This window comes from Macaca thibetana, chromosome X (genome assembly GCF_024542745.1).
Source record: "Macaca thibetana thibetana isolate TM-01 chromosome X, ASM2454274v1, whole genome shotgun sequence".
NCBI lineage: Eukaryota > Metazoa > Chordata > Mammalia > Primates > Cercopithecidae > Macaca > Macaca thibetana.
The window spans coordinates 62,176,220-62,189,562 of NC_065598.1; positions in this window are offsets into that span (position 1 = coordinate 62,176,220).

Genomic DNA, 13,343 nt, shown 5'->3' on the forward strand with positions numbered 1-13,343 from the left:
TATCCCCTTTCCAAACTCCACCCCTACAAGTCTCCAAAGTCCAGTATACCACTCTGTATGTCTTTGTGTCCTCATAGCTTAGCTCCCACTTTTAAGTGAAAATATACAGTACTTGATTTTCCATTCCTGAGTTACTTCACTTAGAATAATGGCCTTCAGCTCCATCCAGGTTGTTGCAAAAGACATTATTCCATTCCTTTTTATGGCTGAGTAGTATTTAATGGTGTATATATACTACATTTTTTTAATCCACTCACCAGTTGATAGGCACTTAGGTTGGTTTTATATCTTTGCCATTGTGAATTGTGCTGCTGTAAACATGCATGTGCACGTGTCTTTTTCACTTGTGATGACTTATTTTCCTTTGGGTAGGTACCTAGTAGTGGGATTGCTGGAGCAAATGATAGTTTTGCTTTTAGTTTTTAAAGGAATCTCCATACTGTTTTCTATAGTGGCTGTACTAACTTACATTCCCAACAGCAGTGTAAAGGTGTTTTATTTTCACCACACCCACACCTGTATCTATTACTTTTTGACTTTTTAATTATGGCCATTCTTGCAGGAGTGAGGTGGTATCACATTGTGGTTTTGAATTGCATTTTCCCTGATGATTAGTGATGTTGAGTATTTTTTTCATATGTTTTTTGGCTGCTTGTTTATCTTCTTTTGAGAAATGTCTATTCATGTCCTTTGTCCACTTTTGGATGGGATTATTTAATTTTTTTCTTGCTGGTTTGTTTGAGTTCCTTTTAGATTCTGGATATAGGCTTTTTTTTCAGATGCATAATTTCTGAATATATTCTCCCACTCTGTGGGTTGTCCCACTCTATGGGTTATATACTCTTTTGATTACTTCTTTTCCTGTGCAGAAGCTTTGTAGTTTAATTAGGTCCCAATTATTTATTTTTGTTTTTGTTGCACTTGCTTTTGGTATCTTAGTCATGAATTATTTGCCTAAGGCAATATCTAGAAGGATTTTTCCAATGTTATCCTCTAGAATTTTTGTGGTTTCATGTCTTAGACTTAAGTCTTTGATCCATCTAGAGTTGATTTTTGTATAAGGTGGGAGATGAAGATATAGTTTCATTCTTCTATGTGTGGCTTGCCAGTTTTCCCAGCACCATTTTTGAACCATGTACAGAAAGTTGCTGCCAAATATATATCTATTTTTGAGATGATTCGATGATGAAAAAAACTGCTTTTGATTCTTAAATTGATGTTTGTGTGTAGATGTGATGTAAAGTGACTACAATGTTGTAGGGACAACATACTTTGGCAGTAATTCAGTACAGAGAAAGTTAGAATACAGAGCAGAAAAAAGAGTGGCCTGGCAACCAGGGGACCATGGTTGCTTTTAATGCTAGACCAACTCCTTTCTTTTTCTGGAGGCTCAGTTTCCTTCCAGGTACAAAGGATTTGTGACCACTAGGTAATCTGAAGATAGCTGCTCTTTTGAGGCCACTCCCTCTACCTTTTGGTAAGCTTTATATAATCCTTTTGGAGTTGTGGTATCTTTATCTCTTCATAAAATTAAGTCTCTAATGAAGTTTTTCATTCACTGTCAGCACAGTGACATATGTAGTAGTCACTCAATACATGTTTGTTAACTGTTGATTTTGTTCATATCAGTATTTAGCTCTCACAAAGTTCATTTTAATGTCTAAACTCTTTGGTCTGTAGATAAGCAAACTGTCTTCTTTTTGGTCCTTACTGGATACATTAGCCCATTCTACTCATGTCAAACGTGACACTTCTTTTAACATTACCTTATGGATTCTGTTTTACTGTCTGCTTTCATCATCTTGACCTTTATGTAGAGATCTTCTCTACTTGTATTTATTTTAGAATAAACAAATGTTTATATTAGTATCTTAATTGGCTTGGTCACCACTGAGTCCCTTAATTGGGGATTACTCATATCAGTCCATCTACTGTAGAGATGCTCCAGGCATCTCTCTGGGGTTTATTCCCTCATCTCTGAGTTAAGTTAGAGCAGGACTTGCAATTGGAGGATGATCAGCAAGATAACCTAACAGTTAGCCCATCAATGTGGTGTTTGGTTTTCTGTTCCTGTGTTACTTTGCTGAGAATGATGGCTTCTAGCTTCATCCATGTCCCTGCAAAGGACATTAACTCATTATTTTATGTGACTGCATTGTATTCCATGGTGTATATGTGCCATATTTTCTTTATTCAGTCTATCATTGATGAGCATTTGGGTTGGTTACAAGTCTTTGCTATTGTAAATAATGTTGCAGTAAACATACACGTGTAGGAGATAAGTCAGGGTGGTGGGAGAAAGTGTAGGAAAAGAAGCAAACCTTCTTGGAAGGCCAGGTGGTTTTGCAAAAGCCTCAAAAGATAATTTGACTGAAGGCAACTGAATTTTCTCAGAGTAGATAACAAGGAAGTGTAAGGGAATTGATCTGGATAAGTTAGTTTACTTAGACCTCAGAACCTGGCCTTTAATCATCTGTGCAGGACTGCTCTCTGGGGGTGGGAGTGGGAGGGCGACCATGTTAATTACACACAAGTGTGTTGACTCAAGGCCTTTGTCATTAAATCTGTACTGAATAAATGCCTGTAGCACCAGCTTATCAGGGCCATGGATGCTACAACTCTTTCTGTGAGCGGCCTGGTCCTCTAGCCCACTCTTTCACTGGTTACCTGTATCTGAATGCATTTTTTCATCCACCATTTGGCCAGGGTCTGCAGGTCAGATCTGGCAGTGTGATGCCTCCAGCTTTGTTCTTTTGCTTAGGGTTGTTTTTGCTATACAAATTTTTTGGTTCCATATTAATTTTAAAGTAGTTTTTTTTTCCTACTTCTGCAGAGAAAGCCAATGTAGCTTAATGTAAATAGCATTGAATCTACAAATTACTTTGGGAATTATGGCCATTTTCAAGATATTGATTCTTCCCATCCATGGGCATGGAATGTTTTTCCATTTGTTTGTGTCCTCTCTTATTTCCTTGAACAGTAGTTTGTAGTTCTCCTTGAAGAGATCCCTCACATCCCTCGTAAGTTGTATTCCTAGGTATTTTATTCTCTTTGTCGCAATTATGAATGGGACTTTACTCATGATTTGGCTCTCTGCTTGTCTATTGTTGGGATATAGGGATGCTTATGATTTTTGCACATTGATTTTGTATCCTGAGATTTTGCTGAAGTTTATTATCAGCTTAAAAAGTTTTTGTGCTGAGATGATGGGGTTTTCTAAATATGCAATCATATCTTCTGCAAACAGAGACAATTTCACTTCCTCTCTTTCTATTTGGATACCTTTATTTCTTTCCCTTGCCTGATTGCCCTGGCCAGAACTTCCAACACTGTGTTGAATAGGAGTGGTGAGAGAGGGCATCCTTGTCTTGTGCCCATTTTTAAGGGAATGCTTTCAGCTTTTGCCCATTCAGTGTGATATTGGCTATGGGTTTGTCATAAGTAGCTCTTATTATTTTGAGATATGTTCATCAATACCATCAATACCTAGTTTATTAAGAGTTTTTAACATGAAGGGCTGTTGAATTTTATCAGAGCCCTTTTCAGCACAATTGAGATAATCATGTGTTTTTGGTCATTGGTGCTGTTTACGTGATGGAGTATGTTTATTGATTTTCATATGTTGAACAAGCCTTGCATCCCATGGATGAAGCCGACTTGATTGTATTGATAAGCTTTTTGATGTGCTGCTGGATTAGGTTTGCCAGTATTTTACTGAGGATATCTGCATTGATGCTCATCAGGGATATTGGCCTAAATTTTTCTTTTTTTTGCTGTGTCTCTGCCAGCTTTTGGTATCAGGATGATGAACTGGCCTCATAAAATGAGTTTGGGAGGAGTCCTTCTTTTCTATTGTTTGAAATAGTTTCAGAAGGAATGGTACCAGCTCCTCGTTGTACCTCTGTTAGGATTCTTTGACTGAAATCCCTCAGGTCGTTTTTGTTTGTTTGTTTGTTTTTGTTTTTGTTTTTTTTTTGGGGGGGGGGGCTGGTAGGCTATTAATTACTGCCTCCATTTCAGAACTTGTTTTTGGTCTATTCAGGAATTTCACCTCTTCCTGGGTTAGTGTTGGGAGGGTGTATGTGTCCAGGAATTTACCCACCTCTTCTAGATTTTCTAGTTTATTTACATGGTGAAGTGTATAGTATTCTCTGATGGTAGTTTGTATTTCCGTGGGATCAGTGGTGATATCTTCTTTGTCATTTTTATTGTGTTTATTTGATTCTTCTCTCATTTCTTCTTTATTAGTCTAGCTAGAAGTCTATTTTGTTAACTTTTTCAAAAAACAACTCCTTGATTCATTGCTTTTTTTGAAGGGTTTTTCGTGTCTCTATCTCCTTCAGTTCCGCTCTGATCTTAGTTTTATCTTGTCTTCTGCTAGCTTTTGAATTTGCTTGCTTCTCGAGTTCTTTTAATTGTGATGTTAGGGTGCCAATTTCAGATATTGCCAGCTTTCTAATATGGGCATTTAGTGCTATAAATATCCCTCTTAACACTGCTTTAGCTGTGTCTCAGAGTTTCTGTTATGTTTTCTCTTTGTTCTCATTGGTTTTGAAGAACTTTTTTATCTCTGCCTTAATTTTATTATTTACCCAGAAGTCACTCAGGAGCGGTCATTTAATTTCCATGTAGTTGTGAGGTTTTGAGTGAGTTTCTTAATTCTGAGTTCTAATTTGATTGCACTGTTGTCTAAGGGACTCTTTGTTATGATTTCCATTTTTTTTTTTTTTTTTTTTGCATTTGCTGAGGAGTGTTTTACTTCCAATTATGTGGTCAATTTTAGAATAAGTGCCGTGTGGCCCTGAGAAGAATGTACATTCTGTTGATTTGTTTGAAGAGTTCTGTAGATGTCTATTAAGTCTAGCTGATACAGAGCTGAGTTGAAGTCCCAAATATTCTTGTTAATTTGCTGTTTCATTGATCTGTCTAATATTGACAGTGGCATGTAAAAGTCTCCCACTATTATTATGTGAGAGTCTAGCTTTTTTTGTAGGTCTCTAGGAACTTGTTTTATGAATCTGGGTGCTCTGTATTGAGTGCATCTATATTTAGGAAAGTTAACTCTTCTTGTTGCATTTATCCCTTTACCATTATACAATGCTCTTCTTTGTCTTTTTTAATCTTTGTTGGTTTAAAGTCTGTTTTATCAGAGACTAGGATTGCAACCCCTGCCTTTTTATTTTTTTATTTTTTTTATTTTTTGCTTTCCATTTGCTTGGTAAATATTACTCCATCCCTTTATTTTGAGCATTTGTGTGTCTTTGTACATAAGATGTGTCTCCTGAATACAGCACACTGATGGGTCTTGACTCTTTATCCAATTTGCCAGTCTGTGTCTTAATTGGGGCATTTAGCCCCTTCATATTTAAGGTTAATATTGTTATGTGTGAATTTAATCCTGTCATCATGATGCTAGCTGGTTATTTTGCAGATTAGTTGCAGTTTCTTCATAGTGCTGTTGCTCTTTATATTTTAGTGTGCTTCTGCAGTGGCTTGTACTTTTTTGTTTGTTTGTTTGTTTTTGTTTTTGTTTTTGTTTTCTCTTCCATACTTAGTGTTTCCTTCAGGAGCTCTTGTAAGGCAGGCCTGGTGGTGACAAAATCTCAGCATTTGCTTGTCTGAAAAGGATTTCATTTCTCCTTAACTTATGAAGCTTATTTTGGCTGGATATGAAATTCTGGCTTGAACATTCTTTTCTTTAAGAATGTCGAATATTGGCCCCCACTCTCTTCTAGCTTGTAGAGTTTCTGCAGAGAGACCTACTGTTAGTTTGATAGGCTTCCCTTTGTAGGTGACCTGACCTTTCTCTTTGGCTGCCCTTAACATTTTTTCTTTTGTATTATTATACTTTAAGTTCTAGGGTATATGTGCACAACGTGCAGGTTTGTTACATATGTATACATGTGCCATGTCGGTGTGCTGCATGCATTAGCTCATCATTTACATTAGGTATATCTCCTTTCATTCATTTCAACCTTGAAAAATCTGATGATTATGTGTCTTGGGGTTGTTCTTCTCGAGTAGTATCTTAGTGGTGTTCTCTGTATTTCCTGAATCTGAATGTTGACTTGTGTTGCTACGTTGGGGAAATTCTCCTGGATAATATCCTGAAGTGTGTTTTCCACTTTCATTCCATTCTTCACATCACTTTCAGGCATACTAATCAGTCTTAGGTTTGGTCTTTTCACATAGTCTCATATTCCTTGAAGGCTTTGTTCATTTCTTTTCATTCTTTTTTCTCTAATCTTGTCTTGTCACCTTATTTCAGCAAGGTGATCTTCAATTTCTGATATTCTTTCTTCCACTTGATCAATTCAGCTATTGATACTTGTGTATGCTTTATGAAGTTGTCATGCTGTGTTTTTCAGCTCCATCAGGTCTTTTATGTTCCTCTCTAAACTGATTATTCTAGTTAGCAGTTTCTGTAACATTTTATCAAGGTTCTTAGCTTCCTTGCATTGGGTTAGAACATGCTCCTTTGGCTCAGAAGAGTTTGTTATTACCCACTTTCTGAAGCCTAGTTCTGTCAATTCGTCAATGTCATTCTCTGTCCTTGCTGGAGAGAAGTTGCAATCATTTGGAGGAGAAGACTCATTCTGGTTTTTTGAATTTTCAATGCTTTTGCACTAGTATTTCCTCATCTTTGTGGATTTTATCTACTTTTGATTTTTTGGCTGATGACCTTTGGATAGGGTCTTTGTGTGGGTGTCCTTTTTGTTGATGTTGATGTTGTTGCTTTCTGTTTGTTAGTTTATGTTTTGACAGTCAGCTCTCTCTTCTGCAGGTCTGCTGTGGTTTGCTGGCAGTCCACTCCTGATCCTGTTTGCCTTGGTATCACCAGTGGAGGCTGCAGAACAGCAAAGATTGCTGCCTGCTCCTTCCTCTGGAAGCTTAGTCCCAGAGGGGCACTGGCCTGATGCCAGCTGGAGCTCTCCTGTGAGAGGTGTCTTTTGACCCCTGTTGGAAAGTCTCTCCCAGTCACGAGGCACAAATGTCAGGGACCCACTTGAGGAGGCAATCTGTCCCTTAGCAGAGCTGGTGTGCTGTGCTGGGAGAATCCCCTTTGTCAGGATCAGCTGCTCTCTTCAGACCTGGCAGGCAAAAAAGATTAAGTCCACCGAAGCTGTGCCCACAGCTGCCCCTCCCCGCTCTGTCCCAGGGAGATTAGAGTTTTATCTGTAACCCCCTGACTGGGACTGCTGCATTTCCTTCAGAGATGCCCCGCCTAGTGAGAAGGAAGCTAGAGAAGCAATCTGGCCACAGCTGCTTTACCATGCTGTGGTAAATTATGCTCAGTCCAAACCTCCCAGTCTCCCTAGCATGGTTGGTTGGGAACCACCTACTAAAGCGTCAGTAATGGCAGATGCCCCTCTCCCACCAAGCTCAATCATCCCAGGTCAACTCCAGACTGTTGTGCTGGGAGTGATAATTTCAAGCCAGGGGATCTTAGCTTGCTGGGGTCTGTGGCGGTGAGATCCACTGAGCTAGACCCCTTGGTTCCCTGGCTTCAGTCCCCTTTCCAGGAGAGTGAATGGTTCTGTCTCACTGGGCTTCCAGGCACCACTGGGGTATGAAAAAAACTCCTGCAGCTAGCTCAGTGTCTGCCAAAACAGCCACTAAGTTTTGTATTTGAAACCCAGGGCCCTGGTGATATAGGTGGTATAGGCTCATGAGGGAATTTCCTGATCTGCAGATTGCAAAAACCATGGGAAAAGAGTATTACCCAGGCCAGGGAGCACAGTCCCTCATGGCTTCTCTTGGCTGGGGAAGGGAGGTCGCCTCACTCCTTGCACCTCTCTGGTGAAGTAATGCCCCATCGTGCTTCTGCTCACTTTCCATGGGCTGTACCAACTGCCTAACCAGTCCCAATGAGATGAACTGGATACTTCCTTTGGAAATGCACAAATCACCCACCTTCTGCATTGGTCTCACTGGGAGCTGCAGACCAGAGCTGTTTCTATTTGGCCCTTCTGGGGTTGAGTTCTTGATTTGATTCTCAGCTTAATTGTTGTTGGTGTATAGCAGAGCTACTGATTTGCGTACATTAATTTTGTATCCTGAAACTTTGCTGAATTCGTTTACCAGTTCTAGGAGCTTTTTGAATGAGTATTTAGGGTTTTCTAGGTGTATGATCATATCATTAGCAAACAGTAACAGTTTGACTTCCTCTTTCCCCATTTGGATGCCCCTGATTTGTTTCTCTTGTATGATTGCTCTGGCTAGGACTTCCAGTAGTATGATAAATAAAAGTGGTGAAAGTAGGCGTCTTTGTCTTTTTCCAGTCCTCAGGGGGAATGCTTTCAACTTTTTCTCATTTATTATAATGTTAGCTGTGGGTTTGTCATAGATGGCTTTTATTATCTTAAGATGTGTCCCTTCTATGCCAATTTCACTAAGGGTTTTAATCATAAAAGGATGCTGGATTTTGTCAAATGCTTTTTCTTTGTCTATTAAGATGATAATGTGATTTTTGTTAATTCTGTTTATGTGGTTTATCACATTTATTGACTTTTGGACTTGTGTATGTTAAACCATCCCTGCATCTCTGACATAAAACTTAGTTGATCATGGTGGATCAACTTTTTGATATGCTATTGGAGTTTGTTAGCTAGTATTTTGTTGAGATTTTTTCATCTATGTTCATCGGGGATATTGGTCTGTAGTTTTCTTTTTTTTGTTATGCCCTTCCCTGGTTTTGGTATTAGGGTGATATTGGCTTCATAGAATGACTTAGGGAGGATTCTCTGTTTATCTTTTGGAATAGCATCAATAGGATCGTACCAATTCCTTAAATGTCTGATAAAATTCAGTCATGAATCTTTCTCGTCCTGGGCTTTTTGTTGTTGTTATTCTTGGCAATTTTTAAATTACCATTTTAATCTCGCTCCTTGCTATTGGTATGTTCAGATATTCTATATTTTCCTGGTTTGATGTAGGAAGGTTGTATCTTTCCAGGAATTTATCCATCTCCTCTAAGTTTTCTAGTTTATGCACATAAAGCTGTTCATAGTAGCCTTGAATAATCTTTTATATTTCTGTGTTATCAGTTGTAAGATCTTTTATTTCATTTCTGTTATAATTGAGCTTATTTGGATCTTCTCTCTTCTTGGTTGATCTTGTTAATGGTCTATCAATTTTATTTATCTTTTCAAAGAACCATCTTTTTTCATTTATCTTTTGCAAATTTTTTGTTTCAATTTTATTTAATTCTGCTCTGATCTTTATTTTTTCTTTTTTCCTGCTTGGTTTGGGTTTGGATTTGTATTTTTTCCCAGTTCCATGAAGTGTGACTTTAGATCGTCTATTTGTGTTATTTCAGACTTTTGATGTAATGCTGTGAACTTTTCTCTTAGTACATATTTTGCTGTATCCCAAAGATTTTGATAGGTTGTGTCACTATTATCATTCAGTTCAAAGAATTTTTAAATTTCCATCGTGATTTCGTTGTTGAACCAATGATCACTCAGAAGCAGGTCATTTAATTTTCACGTATTTGCATGATTTTGATGGTTCCTTTTGGAATTGATTTCCAATTTTATTCCACTGTGGTCTGAGAGAGTACTTGATATAATTTTGACTTTCTTAAATTTACTGAGTCTTATTTTGTTGCCTATCATGTAGTGTATCTTGGAGAGTATCCCATGTGCTGATGAATATAATGTATATTCTGCAGTTGTTGTGTAGAATGTTCTGTAAATATCCATTGAGTCCATTTGTTCTAAGGTATAGTTTAAGTTCATTGTTTCTTTGTTGACTTTCTGTCTTGACCTGTCTAGTGTTGTCAGTGGAATATTTAATTCCCACACTATTATTGTGTTGCCATCTATCTCATTTCTTATGTCTAGTAATAATTGTTTTATAAATTTGGGAACTCCAGGGTTAGGTGCATCTACACTTAGAATTGTGATATTTTCCTGTTAGACTAGTTCTTTTATTATTAGATAATGTCTCTCTTTGTCTTTTTTAACTGTTGTTACTTTAATATTTGTTTTGTCTGATAGAAGACTAGCCACACCTGGCCAGGCACGGTGGTTCACGCCTGTAATCCCAGCACTTTGTGAGACTGAGGTGGGTGGACCATGAGGTCAGGAGAGTTTGAGATAAGCCTGGCCAAGATGGTGAAACCCTCTCTCTAATAAAAATACAAAAATGGGGGCGGAGCAAGATGGCCGAATAGGAACAGCTCCAGTCTCCAGCTCCCAGCGTGAGCGACATTGAAGACAGGTGATTTCTGCATTATCAACTGAGGTACTGGGTGCATCTCACTGGGGAGTGCCAGACAATCGGTGCTGGTCCGCTGTTGCAGCCTGACCAGCGAGAGCTGAAGCAGGGCGAGACATCGCCTCACCTGGGAAGCACAAGGGAGAAGGGAATCCCTTTTCCTAGCCAGGGGAACTGAGACACACAACACCTGGAAAATCGGGTAACTCCCACCCCAATACTGCGTTTTAAGCAAAGGGGCACACCAGGAGATTGTAACCCACACCTTGCTGGGAGGGTCCCATGCCCACGGAGCCTGCCTCATTGCTAGCACAGCAGTCTGCAATCTAATGGCAAGGCAGCAGCGAGGCTGGGGGAGGGGCGCCCGCCATTGCTGAGGCTTAAGTAGGTAAACAAAGCCCTGGGAAGATCGAAGTGGGTGGAGCTCACAGCAGCTGAAGGAGGCCTGCCAGTCTCTGTGGACTCCACCTCTGGGGACAGGGCACAGCTAAACAACAACAACAACAAAAAAAAGCAGCAGAAACCTCTGCAGACGCAAGCAACTCTGTCTGGCAGCTTTGAAGAGAGCAGTGGATCTCCCAACACGGAGGTTGAGATCTGAGAATGGAAAGACTGCCTGCTCAAGTGGGTCTGTGACCCCTAAGAAGCCTAACTGGGAGACATTCTCCACTAGGGGCAGACCGATAGCCCACACCTCACACAGTGGAGTACACCCCTGACAGGAAGCTTCCAAAGCAAGAATCAGACAGGTACACTCGCTGTTCAGCAGTATTCTATCTTCTGCAGCCTCTGCTGCTGATACCCAGGCAAACAGGGTCGGAGTGGAACTCAAGCAATCTCAAACAGACCTACAGATGAGAGTCCTGACGGTTAGAAGGAAAACTAACAAACAAGAAGGACACCCACACCAAAACACCACCAGTACATCACCATCATCAAAGACCAGAGGCAGATAAAACCACAAAGATGGGGAAAAAGCAGGGCAGACAAGCTGGAAATACAAAAAATAAGAGTGCATCTCCCTCTCCAAAGGAATGCAGCTCATCAACAGCAACAGAACAAAGCTGGACGGAGAATGACTTTGACGAGATGAGAGAAGAAGGCTTCAGTCCATCAAACTTCTCAGAGCTAAAGGAGGAATTACATACCCAGAGCAAAGAAACTGAAAATCTTGAAGAAAGAGTGGAAGAATTGATAACCAGAATAATTAATGCAGAGAAGGCCATAAACGAACTGACAGAGATGAAAACCATGACACGAGAAATAAGTGAAAAATGCACAAACTTCAGTAACCGACTCGATCAACTGGAAGAAAGAGTATCAGCAATTGAGGATCAAATGAATGAAATGAAGCGAGAAGAGAAATCTAAAGAAAAAAGAAGCAAAAGAAATGAACAAAGCCTGCAAGAAGTATGGGATTATGTAAAAAGACCAAATCTACGTCTGATTGGGGTGCCTGAAAGTGAGGGGGAAAATGGAACCAAGTTGGAAAACACTCTTCAGGATATCATCCAGGAGAACTTCCCCAACCTAGTAGGGCAGGCCAACATTCAAATTCAGGAAATACAGAGAACGCCACAAAGATACTCCTCGAGAAGAGCAACTCCAAGACACATAATTGCCAGATACACCAAAGTTGAAATGAAGGAAAAAATCTTAAGGGAAGCCAGAGAGAAAGGTCGGGTTACCCACAAAGGGAAGCCCATCAGACTAACAGCAGATCTCTTGGCAGATACTCTACAAGCCAGAAGAGAGTGAGGGCCAATATTCAACATTCTTAAAGAAAAGAATTTTCAACCCAGAATTTCATATCCAGCCAAACTAAGTTTCAGAAGTGAAGGAGAAATAAAATCCTTTACAGATAAGCAAATGCTTAGAGATTTTGTCACCACCAGGCCTGCCTTACAAGAGACCCTGAAGGAAGCACTCAACATGGAAAGGAACAACCAGTACCAGCCATTGCAAAAACATGCCAAAATGTAAAGACCATCTAGGCTAGGAAGAAACTGCATCAACTAATGAGCAAAATAAACAGTTAATATCATAATGGAAGGATCAAGTTCACACATAACAATATTAACTTTAAATTTAAATGGACTAAATGATCCAATTAAAAGACACAGACTGGCAAACTGGATGAAGAGTCAAGACACATCAGTCTGCTGTATTCACGAGACCCATCTCACATGCAGAGACATACATAGGCTCAAAATAAACGAATGGAGGAAGATCTACCAAGCAAATGGAGAACAAAAAAAAAAGCAGGGGTTGCAATACAGGTCTCTGATAAAACAGACTTTAAACCATCGAAGATCAAAAGAGACAAAGAAGGCCATTACATAATGGTAAAGGGATCAATTCAACAGGAAGAGCTAACTATCCTAAATATATATGCACCCAATACAGGAGCACCCAGATTCATAAAGCAAGTCCTTAGAGACTTACAAAGAGACTTAGACTCCCATACAATAATAATGGGAGACTTCAAGACTCCACTGTCAACATTAGACAGATCAACGAGACAGACAATTAACGAGGTTATCCAGGAATTGAACGCATCTCTGCAGCAAGCGGACCTAATAGACATCTACAGAACTCTCCACCCCAAATCAAAAGAATATACATTCTTCTCAGCACCACATGGCACTTATTCCAAAATTGACCACATAATTGGAAGTAAAGCACTCCTCAGCAAATGTACAAGAACAGAAATTATAACAAACTGTCTCTCAGACCACAGTGCAATCAAACTAGAACTCAGGACTAAGAAACTCAGTCCAAACCGCTCAACTACATGGAAACTGAATAACCTGCTCCTGAATGACTACTGGGTACACAACAAAATGAAGGCAGAAATAAAGATGTTCTTTGAAACCAATGAGAACAAAGATACAACATACCAGAATCTCTGGGACACATTTAAAGCAGTGTGTAGAGGTAAATTTATAGCACTAAATGCCCACAAAGGAAAGCTGGAAAGATCTAAAATGGACACTCTAACATCACAATTAAAAGAACTAGAGAAGCAAGAGCAAACACATTCAAAAGCTAGCAGAAGGCAAGAAATAACTAAGATCCGAGCAGAAATGAAGGAGATAGAGACACAAAAAACCCTCCAAAAC